Source organism: Nicotiana sylvestris, chromosome 3 (assembly GCF_000393655.2).
Source record: "Nicotiana sylvestris chromosome 3, ASM39365v2, whole genome shotgun sequence".
NCBI lineage: Eukaryota > Viridiplantae > Streptophyta > Magnoliopsida > Solanales > Solanaceae > Nicotiana > Nicotiana sylvestris.
The window spans coordinates 189645978-189673079 of record NC_091059.1 but is presented as its reverse complement, the minus strand read 5'-3'; positions in this window follow the sequence as shown (position 1 = coordinate 189673079).

The following is a 27102-nucleotide window of genomic DNA, read 5'->3' as shown; positions in this document are numbered from 1 at the left end:
TCTTTGCCTCCGCCATCAAATCCCCGCACGCAGATACTATTCTTATGAATCCTCTCATCTTCTACTTTCAACTTGCTCAGAGTGGAGAGAGGGCAAATGTTTGCACTGGAACCGTTATCGACCAATACCCGAGTAACCGCGGAGTCCTCACATTTTACTGTGAGGTAAAGAGATCTGTTGTGCTCAGTACCTTCTATAGGCAATTCATCATCGGAAAATGTGACTCTGTTTGCTTCGAAGATTTTGTTGGCTATTTTCTCCAAATGATTCACAGAGATCTTATCGAGAACGTGAACTTCATTCAAGATTTTCATTAAAGCTTGACAGTGCTCATCCGAGTGGATTAGTAATGACAAGAGCGAAATTTGAGCAGGCATCTTTCTTAATTGTTCCACGATAGAGTAGTCTTGTAGCTTCATCTTCCTCAAGAATTCTTCTACTTCTCCCTCAGTTACAACCTTTTTTACCAGCGCCAAATTGTCTTTTGTTCTTCTTAACCCCTCGGGAGTAAAACACCTTCCCGAGCGAGTCAAACCCTGGGCTTCATAGACTTCTTCTTTGACCTCCTTCCCTTTGTACATCACTGTTACCCGTTCGTAATTCCATGGAATAGCCTTGCTGTTGATTATTAGTAACTAGGTTACCGGCTTGATAATAACCCAATCTGCGCGGGCACCTTCCACAATTATAACGGGTTTGCTGGCCGCTCCTGGTGTGATTACCTTCACCCCTTCCTGTTTCGTTGCAACCTTGCTTGAAGATCCCTTCTTAACTGCCACAGATGGCTCAACACTCTTTTTGCTCGACTTGAGCATCGACTTCTCACCCGCTGATTGTTCAACTATTTTGACTCCACTGGACCGAATCATCATGACGGTCTATGATGGCTTCCTGGTCTCTCCCTCCTCATGCACTATTTCAATCATATTTGCCTCTTTGTGGGTTGGCATAGGATTCCTGCAAATATTCGGTGCCACGAGAGCTTGAACTTCAATTCTATTGGTATCAATGAGTTCTTGTATCGCACTTTTTAAGTGCCAGCAATTCTCTGTGTCATGACCTGGAGTACCAAAACAATACTCACAGCTGATAGTATAGTCAAGATTTTTTGGAGGAGGATTTGGCAGTTTGGACTGTATCGGCCTTAGCATATCCAGTTGTTTTAACCTGTGGAATAGACTAGTGTATGATTCTCCCAACGGAGTAAAGGTTTTCTTTTTCTGCAACCTTTCACCCTTGAATGCTTGACTAGGCCGTAAACTTGGTTCGGGAGTGTTTTGGTAGGCTCGTGGATGTGGGTAAGTATTTTGTGGAACGGGAGCACGCCATTGCGTGTGGTCGGGAGGTTGGTTGTATGCTTGTGCATGATGGACGGAAAAATGAGGTTCTGGTGGGGGATAGTAGTGTTGTGGTGGATTGTGGTGGTAAGTTTGTTGGTGGGATCGAGGTTGATTATAGGGTTAAGGTGAGCCTCTAGGTCCAGACCAAGTTCCTGAATCAACCATTGTCGTGTCCTCTCTCTTCTTTTTCCCATGCAACCGGACTATCTCCCAAATGAAAATCTGAGCCAACCTCGCTGAAGTATAAGTAGTCACAACCAGAATAAAGTGTGTCGACTTGGTCAACGTGTCAATAATGACTCATACTACATCAAACTTCCGCAAGGTCCGGGGCAACCCAACTACAAAGTCCATAGTAATGCGCTCCCACTTCCACTCAGGTATAGGCATCTACTGAAGTAGGCCACCTGGCCTCTAGTGTTCATACTTAACTTGCTGGCAATTCAAACACCTAGCCACATACGTGTAGGATTTGCTTTTGGACTAACTGGTTGTGATATATGTGTAGGGTTGTTTTGATGCAGTGCAGGACCAAATTGGAAAAATGCTGCACTCTCTAAAGTTTGGGCTGCTGCCGCATTGCATTTTTCGCGACCACAATGGCCTTATTGCGGGGGCAAAATTTCATTGTGGTCTGCAGTATTGAATGGTCAAAAGTGGAGGTTCTCTGAAGCTGTCACCGCGGCCGCAATGCATTTTATGCGGTCCGCAGTGCTCTTCCGTGACCACACCCTCCTATGCCGCCTTGAATAGCCTGAGTAGTTGCTTTGATAGCCAAATAGCTCATAATTTTATTCGCCTTGAGGCCTTCTTCTACCATACCCCCCATATTCACCACTTCGTTGAATGAATTCCCCATAGCTGAGACCAGATGACCATAGTAGGTAGGTTCTAAACCCTGTAGGAAGTAATCCACCATCTCACTTTCCTTCATTGGGGGGTCTACTCTTGCTGCTTGCTCCCTCCATCGAAAACCATATTCCCTGAAACTTTCGCTGTGCTTTTTCTCCAGTTTAGTCAAGGACAGTCGATCTGGAATGATCTCAAGATTATACTGGAAGTGACAAGCGAACGCTTGTACCAGATCATCCCGTGTGTACCATCTTCCGTGATCTTGGCGGGTATACTATTCCAATGCTGATCCACTCAAACTTTGACTGAAGTAAGCCATTAACAATTCATCCTTTCCTCCTGCTCCCCTTATCTTGCTGCAAAAACCTCTCAAGTGGGCTACCGGATCACCGTGCCCGTTGTATAGATCAAACTTGGGCATCTTGAAACCTGCCAGTAATTGCACATTTGGAAACAGACATAGGTCCTTGTTAGCCACACTTACTTGAACTCCCAATCCCCGCATGTCCCTGAATGATTGCTCTAAGCTTCTGACTTTCCTGAACATCTCTTCCTATTCAGGATTTTTGGATGGTTTATCAGCTTCTATCGGGAAGTCAAAGCGAGGAGTATAGGAATGAGTTTCTGAAGCTTTGAAAGTGGGCTCCGAGGGGTAGTATTGGTTGTCTTGGGCCTGGAACATAGACTCGCTAGGATATTTGTAGAGTGTAGCTAGTGGAGGTGCTACGGAGACATGAGTTACTGGTGGAGGAGGGTATGGAATTGGTTTAGGGGGTGGAGACTGTGGTGTATGAGAAGTGGTGCCCCGGTAGTGTTGGTAAATGGGAAAGCTCGGGGACAGATCAGTGACAATATGATCTTGAGACTGAGCCGGGGGTGGGGTGAAGGTAGGGTTAGTCGGGTAAGCTGATGGTGGTTGTCTTTTAGCCTAGGCCTGATACATTTCGGCCATTTGTTGTTTCAATTTGTACATCTCTTCTTTCATGGCATTGACATCCAACTCTTATTCTTCTCTCGAATGATCGATGACACTGGTGTCTACATCTGGGATAAACATGATTATTTTACCTCTGGATCTGGTTTGGTATGGGTGGGTTGCCAGTATGCTTAGATGAACTAACTGCTTGAATTCTGGTAACAACTACAAAACTTGTTAGTGATTAGAGCTTTAACAAATAGGCAACCGCACATAGGAATGCAATGCACCTATGCAATTAGTCATTTCTATCATGTATTTGCTCGGTTGCTTGTGTCATCCCGGCTTTTCCTTTTTATGACTTTTCCCTTTTATTGTCACTCACGCCTATATTTTATTCCCCTTGTTTTCTTTTTCCATTTTATTCTTTTCTTTTGGTTGTGGTCCAGTCCTATGGAGATTGCCTACGTATCATGACCCCGCATGAATCATACCGAGTATAGTTCTGGCAAATAAAACAAAACCAACTATTTTTTGAAAACAAAAACCCTCTCTTTTTTCTTTCATTTCATTTTTCTCAAAATTCGGCAGAGTTTCAGTATTATTTGGACACATTTTTTTTTATTATTATTTTTTTTTTCAAAAATAGGTGATTGAATTTACTTAACCCTCACATTGCTATTATTATTTTTTCAACTTTCTCCCATTATTTATAAGCCGGTCAGCATGCAAATCCGAAGTAAATAAATGCATAAGTAGCAAGTATGATGCATCAGGATGGTCCTTTTTCATTTCGGGTACACCTGTCCTAGACAGACCCAACCCCTGTGTTGAGTCTTCAAAGTCAAATGCACGTGATGCAAATAAACGTTCCTACTAGGGATCCGGCATGAGGCTTTGTTATACTAGGTTTTAAAACCTGGATTTATTGTTCTAGACCTGGATTACCCGAGCGTACAACTCGAGCCGAGAGGGGGCAGCGTACCGGGAATACAGAAGCTTCACCGGCTTTGCAACTTGTCCGAACCTCGTTCTAAATTTGGGATATGACTCTAACAGAAGAGGAGTCACACGAAGTGCACACTCCTCCATGATTTAGAAGACTCAGAGAGAAGATGGATTCGTAACAATTTATATATAGTTCATCAATATCAAAGCGGTAAAAAGCAACATTTAGTACATTAGGCTCAGACATGTAAATAAAACTAGATAATAAATAAAGCCAAATATAACAATTATTCTAAGCTCAAATTCTTGAACCCTGAACAAGAGATTCTGGGTTTCGGTCCCCAGTAGAGTCGCCAAAGCTGTCACACCTCCTTTTTTCTACACCCGAAAGGGTATAAGGGAGTTTTTCCAATTAAAGGACAATCAAAACGAGATTTATTTATATTAAGATTCAGAGTCACCACTTGGGAGATGTATGGTGTCCCAAGTCACCGGTGGAATCCCGAATCGAGGAAAAGATTGACTCTTTTAACAATCCGCGAACCAGAAATCCGAGTAAGGAATTCTGTTAACCCGGAGAAGGTGTTAGGCATTCCCGAGTTCCGTGGTTCTAGCACGGTCGCTCAACTGTTATAATTGGCCCGTTTATATGATTTTAAACATTTTTGAACCTATGTGCAATTTTAAACTTTTTAACCGCTTTATTTAATTATTTTTCAAGGAATATTGCAACATCATTTAAAATATGTCTTGAACCACGTCACATAAATACACCCGCGATTCGCAACACATTTTATCTGATGTTGAGATTTGGATTTGGGTCACATAAATATGCACCCGAGTTTAGGAAGGTAAATTATTAAAATAACGCGCCTAAAGCAACTACGCGTTTTTAACTTTGCGAGGTCCATGGGAATTTGCTAAATGGCGCGCCTCGAATTCTAAGGATTAAAACAAAATTAATTAAATGAGGGCCATGCGATTGTCATTTTTGTTTGGCATGGCGCACCCCACTTCTAATCTTGAGGAAATTCAAACTAAATGCTTGAGAGCCATGGCTATTTGCATTGCCTAATATGGCACCCCTCCTTTAACTAATTATATTTTTTTTAAAACAAAACTAGTTGAGTAAAGCTAAACAACAAAAAAAAAACTTTCAACCATTAAAGATCAATCAACTTAAGGGGAGGGATTTGCAATCACTAGCATGATCTAAACAAACTGAGATCGTAAACTTCCAAGCTACAACGTGAAGCCCAGAATCAAGAATACCGGAACAAGATCTTGGCACGACTGGGCCAAGATGACAGCCCAAGTCATTGTCATAGACTTCAACCATGGTATGAAATTTAATTGCAACGAGACCTTCAGAATTTAGACACTATTTCACCATTTAAAAGCACCGATTTGAATTGCCAATGAAAGAATAAATCAAGACTTCAAATTAGACTTAACTCACAGGCTGAATTCTGACCTCGCATTAACACATTTAAACAATTTCATGATATCAATTTATCAGAAGAAAAATATAAAGACCTATACTGAACTAGAGGTGTTTCCAGCATAAACCAAACATGATCCCCATTTGAAATCTTTCATGGAACAGAACCATTATACAAGCAGTAAGGGAAAGAGTGAACAATGAACCCCTGAACTTATAAAAACCACACTTTAAACATGAGAAGACAAAGCTTGGAAACCAAATGAGAAACAGAATACGGGTCAGGGGTGTTGGACCCCAAAATTTGAATTACTGCCTTTCAATCTTGACCAAGCCAAACCAACTTACCTAATCAACTAATAGCTTCAATTCTCAGTTAGTAAACATCTTCAAAGAAGTACCAATAGTCCCAAATTATTTACATTAGAGCAGACTCAATCCAAACGTTACAAGGGCACATAGCACTAATGACACAAACGCATATACTTAACAGCTAAACTAGAGAGCATACGAAGAAGATTAATAGAAGAACATGTAACAATTCATTTTCTTCAAATCTTGATTACATGTTTCTGACCCACACTTCACATGTAACTCAAGATCCAAGGACATACCTAGAAATCAAGAAGGAAGCAAGGGAATAAGGAATCAGTAGCAGCAGCAGTAAAATCAGCCCAGAATCAGTAAATTGAAACCATAGGATTAGTTACAAATCTAATAAAACAGTAGTTTCAACACAGCCAGACCCAAATCTTTCCAGAAAAACCAATATCAATCTATCTTTCAACACTAATGAAGTCCAGAAACTATTTAGGAATGGAAAATTTTCACTATTCAAGGTAGAAATTTGCAATGGAACAGTAGTTTTTAGTATTTTCAACTCTTCGAACTCTCTTTCTATATCTGTTTTTTTCAATCATAAAATCTCTGTATTTCAGAATGTTCTTCTCTATTTCCAGTAGTTTTTTTTAGAATATCTCTTCTATGTATTTCAGAGTACCAGACTGTTCTTCCCCCCCTAAAACCTCTCAAGTTCAACCTTTAAATAGGCATTCATTTTAGTGTATTCTCCATTATCAATTCCACTTTTCATTTCTTAAATCATCCACTCAATTAGTACAATCCTAACCCTACTATCCACTAGAAACTTCTTAAGTAGGTAAATACTTGAATTAAACTTATATTAATCAGTCGATTACTATACACATTTAAACAAGAATTAACTAAACTCAAACTAATCCTTAATTTGACTGACTAATCATTAAACGAGATACAATTTCACAGTATTAAAATAAGCTGATATCCCAATTATACGAAACAAATCCACAAAACCAATCTTAAAGAAACAACAATGAACAGAAATAATTTACACCAAAGAACTGATCGAATTTCGATTGAAATTGACCAGAAAAAAGAAAAAGAGACGAGGAAGACGAATATCAGAATAATACTAATGAGAATAATCATAAAAATAGGAACGAACTCACCCTACACTTGGACTTGCAACTGATAATCCAGTTTGGTCCCCAAATAATGTCAATCATTTGTTCTTTGCCAAGGACAAACGAGCAGCATTATTTTGTGACCGAACCATCCTGAATACTTGAGAAAACTTGAAGGATTAGTCTTGCATGTCTGAATTTGGCTTTGGGCTTTTATGGCTCGAACCCTAGATTTGAAATTCGAAGGGTTCAGGCCATGTTCGAGGGAAACGGAAATAAGGATTTGGGAAGAGGGGGTCTTGATGATCATGGGGTGTAATTTTGGAGGTGTTTGGAGGTGGTGGCGGCTAGGGTTCATCTCTTCGAATCAATATTCGAAGAGTTCCAAGGGTGTTCGAAGAAATTGGAGCAGGGATTTGGGAAGAGGAGGTTGTGACGGTTGTGGGGTGTAATTTTCAGGCAGGTTGGGGCTGGCGCCGCCACCGGAAGGCGGTGGGGAATGGTGGCGGCTGGTCTCTAGGGTTTAGGTTAGATGAGAGACGAAGAGGGGGTTCTGAGGGGTGGGTGTCATTTGGGGTTTTGGTATTATTAAAATGGGGGAATTAATGTGAACCGTCGGATAATAGAAATCCAACGGTTGTGATCAAGTGGGCACGAAACTGGGTCGTTTGGAGTAGCAACTAGGCGGACCGGGTATGGGAACGGGTCGGGGTGGTTTTGGACGGGTTTCGCCTGGTTTTGGGTTGGACTGGGGTAAAAAATTGGTTTGGGCTTGGGGATTAAATTGAATTGGCCCAAAATTCTTTTCCCTTTCTATTTATTTCCAAATTATTTTTCTTCTCAAAATTAATTAAAATCCTAAATTGATCCCTAAATAAAATTATTCCACCAAATTAACTTAATTATCTCTAGATAATAATTAACCCAATTAATTAAATACCAAATTAAAAGAAAAACTACTAAAATTCAAGACTAAAATTAAAAAGCAAAAAAATAAAATATTTTTTTGTGATTTTTTCCATTTTATAGAATACCTAATTATTAATTAATTCCAAAATGTCAAATTAAATCCTAAATGCAATTACAATATTTTGTTTTGTATTTTTTTATTAATTAAATAAAATAAACAGGCACAGACAATATTCACACAATAACAGAAAACGCCACTAAAATCCACAAAATTGCAAATAATAAAAAAAATTATTTTGTTTTGAATTTATTAGAGTAATTCATATAGGGCAAAAATCACGTGTCCACAACACCCTTTAAGGCCAAAGGACTTCGCTAGAAAAAGAGTTCGACCTTGATCGAACGACGACGGGTTACTATTTCGATAAGTTCAAAATAACACCCTTTAAGGCGAGGGGCCTTAGCCAGAAAGAAGAGTTCGACCTCGATCGAACGACGAATGGTTTCTATTTCGATAAATTCAAAATAACACCCTTTAAGGCCAGGGGCCTTCGCCAAAAAGAAGAGTTCGATCTCGATCAAACGACAACGGGTTACTATTTCGATAAGTTCGAAATAACACCCTTTAAGGCCAAGGGCCTTCGCCAGAAAAAAGAGTTCGACCTTGATCGAACGAAGACGGGTTACTATTTCAATAAGTTCGAAATAAAACTTTTTAAGGATAGGCAAGAGTTCAACCTCGATCGAACGACGACGGGTTACTATTTTGATAAGTTTGAAATAACACCCTTTAAGGATAGGGGCCTTCGCCGAAAAGAAGAGTTCGACCTCGATCGAACGACGACGGGTTACTATTTTGATAAGTTGGAAATAACACCCTTTAAGGCCAGGGGCCTTTGCCAGAAAGAAGAGTTCGACCTCGATCGAATGACGACGGGTTACTATTTTTATAAGTTCGAAATAACACCCTTTAATGCTAGGGGCCTTCGCTAGAAAGAAGAGTTCGTCCTCGATTGAACGACGGCGGGTTACTATTTCGATAAGTTCGAAATAACACCCTTTAAGGCTAGGGGCTATCGCCAAAAAGAAGAGTTCGACCTCGATCGAATGACGACGAGTTACTATTTTGATAAGTTCAACATAACACTCTTTAAGTCCAGGAGCCTTCGCCAGAAAAAAGAGTTCAGCCTCGATCGAACGACGACGGCTTAATATTTCGATAAGTTCAAAATAATACCCATTAAGGCTAGGGGCCTTCTCCAGAAAGAACAGTTCGACTTCGATCGAACGACGACGAGTTACTATTTCGATAAGTTTGAAATAAGACCCTTTAAGGCCAGAGGCCTTTGCTAGAAAGAAGAGTTAGACCTCGATCAAATGACGACGGGTTACTATTTTGATAAGTTCGAAATAACACCCTTTAAGGCCAGGGGTCTTCGCCAGAAAGAAGAGTTCGAACTCGATCGAACGATGATAGGTTACTATTTCGATAAGTTCTAAATAAAACCCTTTAAGGCCAGAGGCCTTCGCCAGAAAGAAGAGTTAGTCCTCGATCAAACGACGACGGGTTACTATTTCGATAAGTTCGAAATAACACCTTTTAAGGCCAGGGTCCTTCGTCAGAAAGAAGAGTTCGACCTCGAACGAACGACGACGGGATACTATTCCGATAAGTGCAAAATAACAACCTTTAAGGCGAGGGGCTTTCTCCAGAAAGAAGAGTTCGACCTCGATCGAACGACGAAGGGTTACTATTTCGATAAGTTCAAAATAACACCCTTTAAGGCCAGGGGCCTTCCCCAAAAAGAAGAGTTCTATCTCGATCAAACGACGACGAGTTAATATTTCGATAAGTTCAAAATTACACCCTTTAAGGCCAAGGGCCTTTGCCAGAAAGAAGAGTTCAACCTCGATCGAACGAAGACGGGTTACTATTTCGATAAGTTCGAAATAACACCCTTTAAGGCTAGGGGCCTTCGCCAAAAAAAAGAGTTCGACCTGGATCGAACGACAATGGGTTACTATTTCGATAATTTTGAAATAACACCCTTTAAGGACAGGGGCCTTAACCGAAAAAAAGAGTTCGACCTCGATCGAACGACGGCGAGTTACTATTTCAATAAGTTCAAAATAACACCCTCGAAGGCCAAGGCCTTCGCCAAAAAGAAAAGTTCGACCTCGATCGAACAACGTTGGGTTACTATTTCGATAAGTTCGAAATAATACCCTTTAAGGCTAGGGGCCTTCGCTAGAAAGAAGAGTTAGATCTCGATCGATTGACAACGGGTTACTATTTCGATAAGTTCGAAATAACATTCTTTAAGGCCAGGGGCCTTCGCTAGAAAGAAGAGTTTATCCCGATCGAACGACAGCGGGTTTCTATTTCGATAAGTTCGAAATAACACCCTTTAAGGCTAGGGGCAATTGTCAAAAAGAAGAGTTCGACCTCGATCGAATGATGACGGGTTACTATTTTGATAAGTTCGACATAACATCCTCTAAGGCCAAGGGACTTATCCAAAAGGAAGAGTTCGGCCTTGATCGAACGATAATGGGTTACTATTTTGATAAGTTCGAAATAACACCCTTTAAGTCCTGGGGCATTCTCCAAAAAGAAGAGTTCAACCTCGATCGAACGACGACGTGTTACTATTTTGATAAGTTCGAAATAACACCCTTTAAGGCCAGGGGCCTTCGCCAGAAATAAGAGTTCGACCTCGATCGAACGACGACGGGTTACTATTTTGATAAGTTTGAAATAATACCCTTTAGGGCAAGGGGCCTTCTCCAGAAAGAAGAGTTTGACCTCGATGGAACGACGACGGGTTACTATTTCGATAACTTCAAAATAATACCCTTTAAGGCTTGGGGCCTTTTCCAGAAAGAAGAGTTCGACCTCGAACGAACAACGACGAGTTCCTATTTCGATAAGTTCGAAATAAACACCTTTTAAGGCCAGGGGCCTCCACCAGAAAGAAGAGTTCGACCTCGATCGAACCATGACAAGTTACTATTTCGATAAGTTTTAAATAAAACCCTTTAAGGCCAGAGGCCTTCGCCAGAAAGAAGAGTTAGTCCTCGATCAAACGACGACGGGTTACTATTTCGATAAGTTTGAAATAACACCTTTTAAGGCCAGGGTCCTTTGTCAGAAAGAAGAGTTCGACCTCGAATGAACGACGACGGGATACTATTTCGATAAGTTCAAAATAACACCCTTTAAGGCGAGGGGCCTTTGCCAGAAAGAAGAGTTCGACCTCGATCGAACGACGATGAGTTACTATTTCTATAAATTCAAAATAACACCCTTTAAGGCAAGAGGCCTTCTCCAGAAAGAACAGTTCGACCTCGATCGAACAATGACGAGTTACTATTTCTGTAAGTTTGAAATAACACCCTTTAAGGCCAGGGGCCTTCGCCAGAAAGAAGGGTTAGACCTCGATTGAATGACGACGGGTTACTATTTCGATAAGTTTGAAATAACATCCATTAAGGCCTGGGTCCTTTCACAGAAAGATTAGTTCAACCTCGATCGAAAGACAATGGGTTATTATTTCGATAAGTTTGAAATAACACCCTTTAAGGCGAGGGGACTTCGCCAGAAAGAAGAGTTCGATCTCGATCGAACGACGACGGGTTACTATTTCGATAAGTTCAAAATAATACCCTTTAAGGCCAGGGGCCTTCGCCAAGAAGAAGAGCTCGACCTCGATCGAACGACGACGGGTTACTATTTCTATAAGTTCGAAAAAACACTCTTTAAGGCCAGGGGACTTCGCAAAAAAAAAGAGTTCGACTTCGATCGAACGATGACGGGTTACTATTTCAATAAGTTCAAAATAACACCCTCTAAGGCCAAGGCCTTCGCCTAAAAGAAAAGTTCAACCTCGATCGAACAACGACGGGTTACTATTTCGATAAGTTCGAAATAACACCCTTTAAGGCTAGGGGCCTTCGCTAGAAAGAAGAGTTCGATCTCGATCGAATGACAACGGGTTACTATTTCGATAAGTTCGAAATAACATTTTTTAAGGCCAGGGGCCTTCACTAGAAAGAAGAGTTCATCCCGATCGAACGACAATGGGTTTCTATTTCGATAAGTTTGAAATAACACCCTTTAAGGCTAGGGGCCATCGCCAAAAAGAAGAGTTCGACCTCGATCGAATGATGACGGGTTACTATTTTGATAAGTTCGACATAACATCCTCTAAGGCCAAGGTCCTTCTCCAAAAGGAAGAGTTCGTCCTTGATCGAACGATGATGGGTTACTATTTTGATAAGTTCGAAATAACACCCTTTAAGTCCTGGGGCATTAGCCAAAAATAAGAGTTCAACCTCGATCGAACGACGACGTGTTACTATTTTGATAAGTTCGAAATAACACCCTTTAAGGCCAGGAGCCTTCGCCAGAAAGAAGAGTTCGACCTCGATCGAACGATGACGGGTTACTATTTTGATAAGTTTGAAATAACACCCTTTAGGGCAAGGGGCCTTCGGCATAAAGAAGAGTTTGACCTCGATGGAACGACGACGGGTTACTATTTCGATAACTTCAAAATAATACCCTTTAAGGCCAGGGGCCTTTTCCAGAAAGAAGAGTTCGACCTCGATCGAACAATGACGAGTTACTATTTCGATAAGTTCGAAATAAACACCCTTTAAGGCCAGGGGCCTCCGCCAGAAAGAAGAGTTCGACCTCGATCGAACGACGACGTGTTACTATTTTGATAAGTTTGAAATAACACCTTTTAAGGCTAGGGGCCTTCGCCAAAAAGAAGAGTTTGACCTCGATCGAATGACGACGGGTTACTATTTCGATAAGTTCAAAATAATACCCTTTAAGGCCAGGGGCCTTCGCCAGAAAAAAGAGTTCGACCTAGATCAAACGATGACGGGTTACTATTTCGATAAGTTCGAAATAACACCCTTTAAGGCCATGGGCCTTCGTTAGAAAAAAGAGTTTGACCTCGATCGAACGACGACGGGTTACTATTTCGATAAGTTCGAAATAACACCCTTTAAGGCCAGGGGCCTTAGCTAAAAAGAACAGTTCGACCTTGATCGAATGACGACGGGTTACTATTTTGATAAGTTCGAAATAACACCCTTTAAGGCCAGGGGCCTTCGCCAGAAAGAAGAGTTCGACCTCGATCGAACGACGACGGATTACTATTTAGATAAGTTTGAAATAACACCCTTTAAGGCCAAGGGCCTTCTCCAAAAAGAAGAAGTTCGACTCTAATCAAACAACGACGGGTTGATATTTTGACAAAAGTTCGAAATCACACCCTCAAGGCCACGAGCCACCGCCAAAGGGAAATGTTTGAAATATATCTATGGCCAAAGGTTGTTAGTACGGGTAGATAACAACAAAAGAAATCTTCTTTATATAATGCTACCACGCTAACGGCCGCAGATTACATACGGCCTAAGCCAATAATAAAAAAAAGGAACAGCGACAATCGACGATGAATATAAAAAAAATAGAAAACAGACTACGACAACATTCTTTCACTCGGCGTCATCACTGCCACCGTCATCTCTAGGATGCTCTCCCTCATCATCCGTGCCCTCTTCGGCCTCCAGAGTCGCAGAGTCATAACCACAGTTGATACGGGCCTCTCGCGCCTTTGCTCGTGCTCCTTCATATGCAGCCTCAGTAATATTGCCTGCCTCCCACAGGCTCTTGTATATATCCCGCTGAGCTTCAGCATGAACCCAAAGCTCTTGTAGGTGGTAGGGAACGGTGGCAGAGGAAGACTCAATCTGAGCCAACAATCGCTCCTTTTCAGCTTCAAGGGTGGCGACCCGATCTCCTAAGGTCGAAGCTTCCCGATCGATCTCACCAATGCGCTTCTCAAGCCTCGCCTCCTTTAGCGTTGCCGTTGCTCTCTCCAACTCCTGCTCAGACTGGAGGACACGGGTAGTGTTCTCCAAGGCCGCCACTCTTGCTGAAGCCGCAGACCAGGCACTCTCGATACTCTCCAGCCCAATGTCCTTTTTCTCCAACTCGACCATCTTTTCCATCCACTCTGCACTCATCGCCTTGACCTTGATAAGGTTCTGGTCCATTTCGGCTTGCATTGACCTCAGCCTCCCTTGTAGATAATCACACTCTGCGGCCACCACTTTCCCACCTCGAGCTCTTCATCCTTCAAGCGAAGCTGCTCTTCAAGCACACTATTCCTGCGAATGGCTTCCATCAACTACTAATCTCTCTTCTCCAATTCCTCACCGAGGGATCGAGCACCAGGATTCTCCCTCAGTCGCTCGTGCATCTCACGTCACTTGTTGCGATAGCGTCGATACTTTTCTAACATCTTCAAGAAAAGCTTGGCCCGAATGTCGGTCCTGCGTATACTCTCCACTTCCACCATGTACGTCTGAAAAACGAGAAGATGGGTTAAAGCCATATCAACAAGAAAAATGAGAGAAGTATAAAAGAAAAGTGCAACGTACCCTCAAACCCATAGCAGCTACTTCATTCATCAAATCGACATCAGGAACGTTTCGGAGAGCCTTGTTCTCGGCAACAGAACACAAAATGTCAAACTGTGACACCAGATCCTCTGTGTCCCCTAGGAGATTAACATCCGAAGAAATCTCAAGAATACGGGCGACCCTCCTGCACGAACCACCGAGTGGGTAATACCCTCCTCAAACATCCTAACATAATCAGGATCGAGGTCCAACTCGGATTCATAATCGTCGACCACTATGACTTTTCCTCTTTCAACAGTTGAGGAGGAAGCACGACCAGGTACGAAGGACAAGGGTACGTCCGAAACTACAACGGTAGCCTCAGAAATCTGGCCCTCCATCACGACAAGATACTGATCAACAACAGCAGCAGGAATCTCAGTCGACAGGGCAGATACGACGGCTGTCTCCATATCTATGGGCGGAGCGGTATCAACCCCCACCCTAGATGTTGTCAAGAGAGAGTCATCCAGGTGAATTACAGTCGGAGGGGCTGCCTCGAACTCCACTCGCCGCCTCTTGGATGACCCTTCTTCTTCCTCAGCACGAGGAGATTCACCCGTCTGACGAGCAACACGAATCGGGACCTCAGTTTGAGAAGTGGCCTCCGCAGGAATAACCACAGTCGTCGACTCGACTTAAGTATCCTTTGATGAAGGCCGAGCGACAGGTGCTGCAACAGGGCGAGCAGACGAGGTCGGTTGACGAAAATCCAACTAAGGAGCCCTCGCTCTCCGCACTCTCCCTAGCATCGACAAATAGCACATGAGAAACTAAGTAAAAAGAGAGGAAAAATATCAATTAGAAACATCTCACATGTAAGGGGTCTGCGTCCAAAATTTTCGTAAAAGGTCGACCATGTGCGAACCCCCGCCGTATGGGGAAGGATGGCGCTCACCCACTTATGGATACCTTTGATAGATGGAGGAGGCAATTTCTCGGTTGCGGAGACATAACAGGGTACTGTAACAGAAAGTGGTCGGATGTATCTCCGACTAAAAACATAAGAAACTTACGTGCAAAGTTCCACTTCTCAGGGAACCCAGTTGGATCTGCCACAATGTGCTCGGTCCGCACATAGAGATAATTCTCGTAGAAACGATAGTTAGCCATGTCGTCTATTTTCACCACTAGACTCTTCGACCCCCGAGGACGCATGTGAAGCATCGTGCCGCGGATAAGTTGAGGGGCGAAAATATTGAGCATGTGATCCAAAGTGACATCACGGCCGGTGAGCTCCGCAAACTTGAGCAACATAAGGAACATCTTGTACAGGTACAACGAAATTTAGGCGGGGCATACCTCATAAAAGCGGCAAAAATCTACCACCAGTGGAGGGAGAGGAAGCGTGTATCCGATAAGAAAAGGGTAGGCGTAAAATATGCAGTACCCAGGACGGTCAAAATGAACTATGTCGTTCCCTATCACCGGTCGCATGTCAACGTAACCAGGAATCCCCCACCTAGCTTTCAACTCTGTAATGTCTTCTTCTCTCATAACAGAAGGGACAGGTTCCAGCTCCGCCCCGGCACGACTGCTGAAGTCGGTCAATTCTTTCCCAAGATGAGGAAAAATCTCAATTACAGATGGGACCTCCTCGTCTTCCACAACTTCTGCCCCTCCAGTGACCTGAGCAACATTTTTCGGTGCCGAAATTGTGATAGGGAGATCAGTGCGAGAGGAATCACCAGCCATTTTGTCAAGATGATGCGACAAAAAGATAGCGGAAAGAAAGGATGAAAGTTTTCAGATTAACTGGGGGCAAACGAAAAATCGGAGTATTAGGAAGAAAGTATATCTGCAGAATTCGTTCAAGCAAAAGGCAAAGAAATGTGTCAATCGAATGATGAGTTCCTTCTATTTATAAGAGACATAAATCCCCCAATCATGAAACCCAAGAGTCACCAATCGAATATGATAGGGCACGAAATGTTTTTGTTCCTACGAACGTGTGTCATAATGGCGGCAGCCACGAAGCAACACTTCAATGCCAAACGACGTTTCGATTCCGAAATAGCCGCAACAGTCTGAGGATATAGAAAGAGCGTAGTCATCCTACTTGAAACCTAAAAAGCATAACGCAGGAACAAGCAGTCAGATTTCTCTCGAATTCGTAGCAATCATGATCCGTCTGCCGATCCCGACAGAGGAAGACCCCGACAGACGGAGGGACTAACTGTTTTGGTCAAAATCTGATCGATGCCGTCAAGCAGACCAACGTCCCGTCTAGGCGGCAAGGCGGTGAAAGACGACATGGCCTATTCCACATCAAGCATTCTTGATACTCGTCGAGCCAGAAGAAACAATGTTTAGAGGATGACCAAGACAAACATAATGCAAGAGCGTCAGACCAAGTAGATAACAAAGGTCCCATGACTATATATAGTAAGGAAAAACCTTCGGTTAAGGGGATCTGGGGATTCTCCCTCTCTCCTTACTTCCCTCTTCTGTAATCTTCCTAAACACAAAAGGAACAATACAGCAATCTCGAAAGGAGGATATGTAAAACAACCTCCCCCATTGATTAATAAGAGACACACCGAAAGTTTCAATAAGATTGGTTACCTCTGGTTTGTCTTATATGCTACTTATTCAATTAGCTCATTGACCTGGAATTCATTATGTTTAACTAAGATTTACCCCTTCACTTTCTTTGATTGATTTATTCAAAAAGGTTTCAATATCTTTTGAGTCAAACAAATATAATTTGCACAACTTTACCATGGTTGTTTGGCTTGAAGTAGAAGAAATTTTTTAATCTCTGTATAAAATTTCATACTATTTGTATGACATTTCCCATAACTACAAGTTTCTTGTAGTTAATATATCGTAAAATTTTCAACATTAGACACCGCACAAGTTATTCATAATTTATCACAAAATCAAATATTATTGTATACGGTGGAAATCGAGCAGACCCGATTTCATTCTTTAATGGAAAAGGTGATACTATGTCGAGAGGTCAGGACACCGAGCTCGGGGTCGAGGCTCCTTTCCAATATCGAGATCGAGGTCGATAACTTTAATTTGAGGTCAGAAGAAGGCCACTTAGAGATAATGTCGTTATGGTTCGGTAATAGAAAGAGCGAGATTCCCGCAACAGCCCGAAGATCATGGCGTAAATTCCGGAATGGATTAGTCCTTGGCAGTTATACAACTGTCTAATAAGATTCCCTACTATAATTAGAAGTGCACCTTATTTAGGACTCCTCTACTATATAAAGGGGAGCTCATTCATTTGTAATGGATGATTCATTAACAAGAGAATATACATTCACCATTTTCTTACTTACTGATCATTAGAGTTGCCTTATAATTTACTGTTCTTACTAGCCCCCCTCGAGACTGTCATAGCTCGAGGTCGAGACTTGGCTTACACACTAGTTTTACTTACTTTATTCTTCAATTTATATATTTAATTCCTTATTTATCAATTGGTATTAGACTAAATCACATATCTTTAAAACCACAATATAAGTTTAATTGTTACTCGAATTTTAGGGTAAACAGTTTGGCGCCCACCGTGGGGCTAAGGATAATAGTGATTGTTCCAGTACTGATTCTGATAACACATGTTCTTGTCAAGAATTTTTATTTTCAGGTTAAATCATGTCAAACTCACAAAACGTACCTGTACATGGTAATGATGGTCTTGGGTTCCACGAGAAAACGATAACGCAGTTGCTCCAGGAGTCGGGGTGCCACCGATTAACCCTAGGGAAGTGCCGATTGTCGACCCGGTCGATGTCAGTTCGCACATTGCTTTGAACGCGGACTTAGGCATGGACCCCAGAGGGAGTGTGCGCAGGGAAGGCCGATCTGGTGGCCAAGGAACGCAGGGCGTAGGAAACGGGAGAGTTAGTCTCTAGGTAATATTCAAGATGCTACAGGCTCAACAGGCCGCTATTACTCAGCTTTAGAGCTAACATAGAATTTCGAGTGTGGTCGAGCCGGAAATCACTCGCCGTACCGAGCCAGTGTCGGAAAGGACGAATGGTAATGGATCAGGGACTGATCCTATAATTATGAAGATGCTCGAGGAGCTCACCAAAAGAATTCAGTCAGGAGAAAAAAAATCAAATATCATGACAAAAAAGTGAAAACATACAACTCCCGAGTTGATCAGATACTGGGGGCACCCCCGATCTTAAAGGGTTGGATTCAAAAAAGTTCGTGCAGAAGCCTTTTCCTCAGAGTGCGGCTCCGAAGCCTATTCCCAAGAAGTTCCATATGCCGGATATACCAAAATACAACTGGACCACAGATCCTAATGAACATATCACTTCGTACACATGCGGGATAAAGGGAAATGACTTAGAAGACGATGAGATCGAGTCTGTTTTGCGGGAAAAAATTGGGGAAACTCTATCAAAGGGAGACATGATTTGATATTACAACTTGCCACCGAATTCCATCGACTCATTTTGCATGTTAGCAGATTCTTTTGTGAAGGCACACGCCGGTGCCATAAAGGTTGCAACAAGAAAATCGGACATTTTCAAGACAAGACAAAGGGTTAACGAAATGCTGAGGCAGTTCGTGTCCCCGTTTCAAATGGAACGCATGGAGTTACCACCGGTAACAGATGATTGGGTTGTTCAAGCTTTCACCCAGGAGTTGAATGAGCAGAGTTCGATAGCCTCATGACAGTTGAAGCAAAATTTAGTTGAATATCCAGCTGTAACTTGGGCAGATGTGCACAATCGATATCAATCAAAGATCAGGTCGAGGACAACCAATTAGGAGCCTTCAGTTCATCCAAACATGTTGGCGGTTAAAACTCTAAGGGACAACGATAGGAAACCAAGGTCGAATAGGGAACGATATCAACCATATGCCGCAGATCGAAGGAGCAATGGTTCAGGACGCAACCCCTCCCGGAATGATCAAGGACAAAATTCTCGGGAACTTATGAGAAAAAGTGGTTTTGATAAGCATGTCGATCCCGTGGAGGCACCTCAATTATTGGAATATAACTTTAGCGTTGACGCATCAGGAATTGTATCGGCAATCAGAAGGATCAAGGATACTAGATGTCCTAGACCCATACAAACTTATCCTTCTTAGAGAAAACCAAATTTGATGTGCAAATATCATGGCACGCATAGTCACAAGACCGAGGGTTTCAAGCAATTAAGGGAGCAGGTAGCCCGACTATTCAATGAAGGGAACCTTCGAGAGTTCCTCAGCGATCGAGCCAAGAATCATTTCAGAGACAGAGACGCCAATAGGAAAGTTGAATAGGAGGAACTTCAACATGTCATTCATATGATCGTCGGTGGGATCGATATTCCACAAGGGCCCGTGTTCAAGCGCACTAAGGTAGGAGAAACTGACCCGGGATTATGTACCCGAGGTCTCATTATCACTCAACGACGAAGAAGCAGAAGGCATTTCTTAACCATCAACGTCGCTATAGTAATTCTATCTTATTAAATAAAGTTCAAGTTAAGCGTGTTTTAGTGGATCCAGGTAGCTCGGCGAATATCATCCAATCGAGGGTCGTGGAATAGCTCGGCCTACAAGATCAAATTGTGCCCGCAGCCCGGGTCTTAAATGGATTTAACATGGCCAGTGAAATAACTAAAGGTGAGATTACTCTTCCAGTGAACGTATCCAGAACCATTCAAGATACCAAGTTCTATGTGATCGAGGGCAACATGAGGTACAATGCCCTACTCGGGAGACCTTGGATCCACAACAAGAGGGCAGTTCCTTAGACTCTTCACCAAATGATGGAATTCCCGATATCAAACGGCGTGAAAACAATGTATGGAAGGCAGCATGCTATAAAGGAAATGTTTGTAGTTGACGAGGTAATACCGGTATCAACGTTATCAACCTCGAAAATGTTGAGCATCAAAGGTAAATAGGGAACCAAATAGCAATCACAGCCATCAGCCTCGACCGAATCGGGAAAGTAGGAGATAGAAGAAGAAGAGGAGGATTTTCTGACCCCTCAAACCTTTTTTGTACTTGAAGACTCCGACACCACCAAATCAATGATCGAGGAGCTGGAATAGGTTATATTGATCGAGTACCTGCCCGAGTGAAAGGTATACCTGGGAACAAGGTTTAACCCCCGAACTCAGGAAAAAACTTATTCAATTTCTTATCGATAACATGGATTGTTTTGCTTAGTCCTATTTAGACATGACAGGGATCCGACCGGAGATAACAACGCATCGGCTAAGCCTTAACCCCAGATTCAAATAGGTGAAACAAAAGAGAAGGCCTCAGTCCGAGGTAAAGCATGCATTCATAAAGGACGAGGTAACTAAACTTCTCAAAATAGGGTCCATTCGGGAGGTAAAATACCCCGGATGATTAGCCAATGTAGTCGTAGTCCCTAAAAAAGGGAACAAACTTAGAATGTGTGTAGATTACAAGGATTTGAATAAGGCATGCCCTAAAGACTCTTTTCCACTACCTAACATCGATCGCATGATCGATGCAACGACTGGCCATGAGATTCTTACCTTTTTCGACGCCTATTCCGGGTACAATCAAATTCAGTTGAACCTGAAGGACCAAGAAAAGACCTTGTTTATCACCAAGTATGGAACATATTGTTACAATATAATGCCCTTCGGGCTAAAAAATACAAGAGCTACTTACCAACGCCTAGTAAATAAGATGTTCGAAGAACAAATAGGTAAGTCAATGGAAGTTTATATTGATGACATGCTAGTTAAGTCCATGCGCGCAAATGACAATTTGGCTCATTTGCAGGAAACATTCGAGATTTTGAGGAAATACAACATGAATCTCAACCCCGAGAAATATGCTTTTGGGGTAGGCTCGAGCAAGTTTCTAGGCTTCATGGTGTCAAATCGGGGGATCGAGATCAACCCCGATAAAATCAAGGCCATCGAAGACATCACCTTCATGGACAACGTAAAAGTTGTACAGAGGCTAACTGGGCGGATAGCTGCTTTAGGCCAATTTATCTCGCAGTCATCGGATCGAAGCCACAAATTTTTCTCTTTACTCAAGAAGAAGAATGATTTCACCTGGACCCCGGAGTGTCAACAAGCATTTGAGGAATTAAAATGATATCTATCGAGCCTACCATTGCTTCACACCCCGAATGAAGTTGAGAAACTCTACTTATACTTGGCGATATCGGAAATTGCGGTAAGTGGTGTCCTAGTTCGAGAATACCAAGGTACGCAATTTCCCATTTACTATTGTAAGTCGAACCTTAGGGGAAGCAGAAACTAGATATCCACACTTAAAGAAATTAGCACTTGCACTAATAAGCGCTTCTAGAAAATTGAAACCATAATGTCATCCAATATGTGTGTTAACCTCTTACCCACTTCGTAATATTTTGATTTCGAGTAGATTGGCCAAATGGGTCATCAAACTCAGTGGGTACGATATCGAGTATCAACCCCGAACGACCATCAAGTCTAAAATTTTAGCGAATTTCATGGCCGATTTCACTCAAACCCTCATACCCAAAGTTGAAAAAGAACTCTTGTTAAAATCGGGTACATCATCGGGGGTATGGACCCTTTTTACAAATGGTGCTTCTAATGTGAAAGGGTCTGGGCTAGGCATCGTTTTGAAGCCACCCACAGGTAGCACTATCAGGAAATCAAAACTTCTAGGTTGACTAACAATGAGGCCGAGTATGAGGCCATGATTGTAGGTCTCGAGCTAGCTAAAATCTTGGGGGAAAAATTCATTGAATCCAAGTGCGACTCTTTATTGGTGTTGAATCAAGTAAACAAAATCTTCGAAGTTTGAGAGGATAGAATGCAAAGGTATTTGGACAAGCTACAGGTGACTTTGCACCGCTTCAAGGAGTGGATTCTGGATCACGTACCTTGAGAACAAAACAGTGAGGCTGATGCACTTGAAAATTTGGTATCATCAGTCGAGGAAGACAATATTATCCCGGGGACTATCGTCCAGTTATTGAGATCTGTAATCGATGAGGGTCATGCCGAGATAAACTCTAGAAGCTTGACCCGGGATTGGAGGAATAAATATATTGAATATCTAAAGAATGGAAAGCTCCCATCGGACCCTAAAGAGTCGAGGGCCCTACGAACCAAAGCTGCCCGTTTCACATTGGATGATTATGGAACATTATACAGAAGGACGTTTGATAGACCATTGGTGGTATGTTTAGGGTCGAGAGACACCGATTATGTTTTGCGAGAGGTTCATGAAGGCACTTGTGGGAACCGCTCCGGCGCTGAATCATTGATTCACAAAATCATTAGAGCAGGGTACTACTGGGATAACATGGAAAAAAACTGAGGAGCTTGTTCGAAAGTGTGATAAATGTCAAAGGTTCTCACCGATGATCCATCAGCCCGGGTAAAAACTTCATTCAGTCCTATCCCCATGGCCATTCATAAAATGGGGGATGGATATCGTCGGTCCTCTGCCAACGACCCCAGGTAAATCTAAATTCATTTTATTTATGACTGACTACTTTTCTAAATAGGTGGAAGCATTTGGGACCTTCGAGAAGGTCAGAGAAAAAGAAGTTATAGACTTCATTTGGGACCACATCGTGTGTCGATTTATGATACCTGCTGAAATCGTATGCGACAATAGAAAACAATTCATCGGTAGAAAGGCAACGGAGTTCCTCGAGGAACACAAAATAAAAAGGAACTTATCGACGCCGTATCATCCAAGCGAAAACAGACAAACCGAATCGACGAACAAGACTATCATTCAAAACTTAAAGAAAAGGTTGAACGACGCTAAGGGGAATTGGAGAGAAGTTCTGCCCGAAGTTCTTTGGGCGTATCGAATGACATCGAAGTCCAGCATGGGGGCGACCCCTTTCTCATTAGTATATGGTTCTGAGGCCTTAATTCTAGTCGAGGTTAGGGAACCTAGTGCCAAATTTTGACATGCAATGGAGGAATCAAATCACGAGGCTATGAATACTAGCCTCGAACTATTGGATGAAAAATGAGAAGTTGCACTTGTTCAGATGGCTGCACAGAAGCAAAGAATCGAGAGATATACAATACAAGAGCCAATCTTCGCCATTTCGGAATCGAGAACTTAATTCTAAGGAAAGTCACCCTCAATACTCGAGACTTGTCACGACCCAAAATCTCACCCATCGTGATGACGCCTATCGTGGTACAAGGCAAGCCACAACTCAATATCTCAACACAATAGAACTTTTAAATAAAGCCGGAAGCAATTAATATTAAATAAAACCTTTTAGAACAGAATATAACTCCGAAAGTACTAAACAATCCATCTCCAAAACATGGTGTCACTGAGTGCATGAGCATCTAAATGATAACAACATCCGACTGATAAAACACTATCTAGAAATATAGAACGGTACAGTATGAAAGGAAAGGAGAGTCAAGGTCAGCGAACGTCATGCAACTACCTCAATAGTCTCATGAGTCTGACTCCTCAACCAGCAACCGCCGTGACCAGAAGTGTCTAGATCTGTACACGAGGTACAGGGGGTAATGTGAGTACACCAACTGAATAAGTAACAGAAATAAATAAGGAATTGAGAAGTAATGACGAGCTATGCAAATATAGTTATCTCAATAACTTTCAAATAAGAGTAGTCATACTTTCAATTTAACAGTTTAAGTCACATCAGTACGTACTTAATAAACTAGATATAAAATTTGACTGAGCAGTAAATAATATCTTCCAATAATTTTCAAAACAGTGATATGCCATCTACGATGCAACAGTAATGAAGTAAATGTATTTTTCTCAGAATAACAGTCACTCTGTCCTCCCATTCACTCCAACCTCACAATCACTCATTCCTCACATTCACTCATTCCTCCCAGTCGCTCAGCAATCGGCACTCGCACTCAGCACTCGCACTCATTAGGTACCTGTGCTCACTGGGGGTGTGTACAGACTCCGGAGGGGCTCCTTCAGCCCAAGCGCTATAGTAAGCCACCTAGTGGCATAAATCACTCAGGCCCTCGGCCTCACTCAATCATAAATCAGTAACAACATGCTGTGGCGTGCAGCCCGATCCCATAAATATCCTCACAGATCAGGCCATCGGCCTCACTCAGTCATCAATCTCTCCAGTCTCTCAGGCTCTCAAAAATCATATAAATAGCCCAAACAGAGGTAATGTCATGTATCAACAATGAACAGCAAGAGACGGAGGCAAAATAAGCAAGAAAAGTTATGACTGAGTACAAAACAACAATTAGCAGCTAATTCAGCAAGTACGCGACCTCGCAGGTCTCAACAGTGATCACATAAGGCCTAAACATGATTCTTAACATGAAGTACAGTCAATTTCTATGAAAACAGAGGGAACATGTATTAAACAGTATGCCAATTAATTCCACAGTCTCGCGGGATGGACCAAGTCACAATCCCTACGGTGCACGCCCACACACCCGTCACCTAGCATGTGCGTCACCTCCAAAATAGTCATACGACACAATGTCCGGGTTTTCATACCCTCAGGACCAGATTTATAACCGTTACTTACCTCGATTCGAGCAAAATCTGACAACAATTTGGCCTCCAAATCATCAAATCTTATTTTCAAACTCTTCCAACTAAATTCACATATTTAATGCCAAAACTAGTAATAGATTCGGGTAATCTAACCAAAATTAAGTTAAGAACAATTATCCCGTTGTTTTCTCTGAAAATCTCCCGAAAATCGCCTCTCCCCGAGCTCCAATTTGGTAAAAATGGAAAATGGGACGAAGTCCCATTTTCAGAACTTAACATTCTATCCATAATTTTCGTGTTTACTGTTCACGGATACTATTCACGGATAATGTTCACTGATACTGCATACGGATACTATTCACGCATGTGCGGTCACTGTTCACACGTGCAAAAAATGCAAAATCTGCCCAGAAAATTTCAGCAGCTAAATTCATGTCCGAATTGATCCGTTAACCTTCTGAAATCCATCTGAGGCCCTCAGGACCTCAACAAAATATACCAACAAGTCCTAAAACATCATACGAACTTAGTCGAAACCTCAAATCACATCAAATAATGCTAAAACCGCTAATCACACCCCCAATTCAAGCCTAATGAAACTAAGACCGTCCAACTTCTATATTCGATGCACAAACCTATCAAATCAAGTCCGATTGACTTCAAATTTTGCACACAAGTCATAAATGACATAACGAAGCTATGAAAATTTTTAGAACTGGATTCTGACCCCGATATCAAAAAGTCAAATCTCCGGTCAAACTTAAAAAAATCTTTAGCCTTAGATTTCTAGATTTTGTTAATTGCCGATAATTTGATCTAGGGACCTCCGAATTCGATTTCGGACATATGACCAAGTCCCAAATCACAATTCGTAACTACCAGAATGGTCAAAACTTGTATCCGGGTTCGTTTGCTCAAAATGTTGACGGAAGTCAACTCAGTTGAGTTTTAAATCTCTAATTCACAATTTAATCCATTTTTCACATAAAAACCTTTCGGAAAATTATACGGACTGCGCACGCAAATCGAGGAATTATTGATAGCTCTTTTCAAGGTCTTAGAATACCGAGATAATTATTTAATTTAAAGATAACATTTTGGGTCATCACATTCTCCACCTCTAAAAAAAGCGTTCGTCCTCAAACGTACTAAGAATTATTCTCAGGTTGCTAAATTGACGATTTTACTTTTACACAAATGTTCGCGGTTGATCCCACATTACCGCATTCAACATAAGTCTGACAATACTATTTCAAATGGGATTATTTCCTTTATCCATATTTGTAAACTTGAACACGAAATTTCTTACACTCCAATCATTTCCAGAAAGGTCCGATTTTCAAGTCAACACACGATATTAGTCTCGACTGGCTATAGCAACTCGTGCCTACACACACATCAAATACGGGGTATTACATTCTCCCCACTTAGGATCATTCGTCCTCAAATGAGAAGTAGAGCATGTCCTTAAACACATAATTTAACTTATCTCTTTCTTTGCACATCTCAATATCCCAATTTTTTTTCTAACTCCCAAATTTTTCAAAAATTTCGGCAGAGTCTCCCCTGTAATTGGGCCTATCCACCTGCCAGAGTAACACCAAAACAACTCCTAACAACATGTCCACGACCCAACAAAGCACCACAAAGTATATATTAATAACACTAATCTCCGCATTACAAGCACGACATTATCACAATGGTATCTTGACATGAAACACATCATATGTATGACCATAACCACATCTCTGGTCTTAATAGTTGTTCATGATAGATTATAACATCACCAATTAACCTCATGTTAATAAAAATTCCGTTTCAAACCTCCAGTTTACTAACAACAAGGCATGAAGATCTCATAATTACTTACCCGAATTAACGAGTAACAATTTACATCCCCCGGGCACTCACCTCGTAGTCTAAAACTCAATAATTACAATACAAATCTGGCAATTATGCACAAAGATATTCATACAAGATTTTTTTTCAAATAAGTCTAATAGGCATGACTCCCTATAAGTACTATAGTATAAATTTTAATTTCACAAAGGTAGTATTTAAACACAATTTTTTTTTCACCATAAGGACCTCATCCTTATATAACATCTACCGTAGTTTGTGGCCCGATTTAAATATTTCACATTACATAAAACACAAGGATCTCATCCTCAACTCTATACCACAAGTAATATGCACATCGTGCCAAATTGGAACATTCCATTTTCTTCTTTTGAATAATTTCCGTTTAACCAAATCACAACACATAATGATAGACATAATTATCTCCATCCAATCTCCCAACAGGAGTATTCACATAAGTAGATTTCAGAA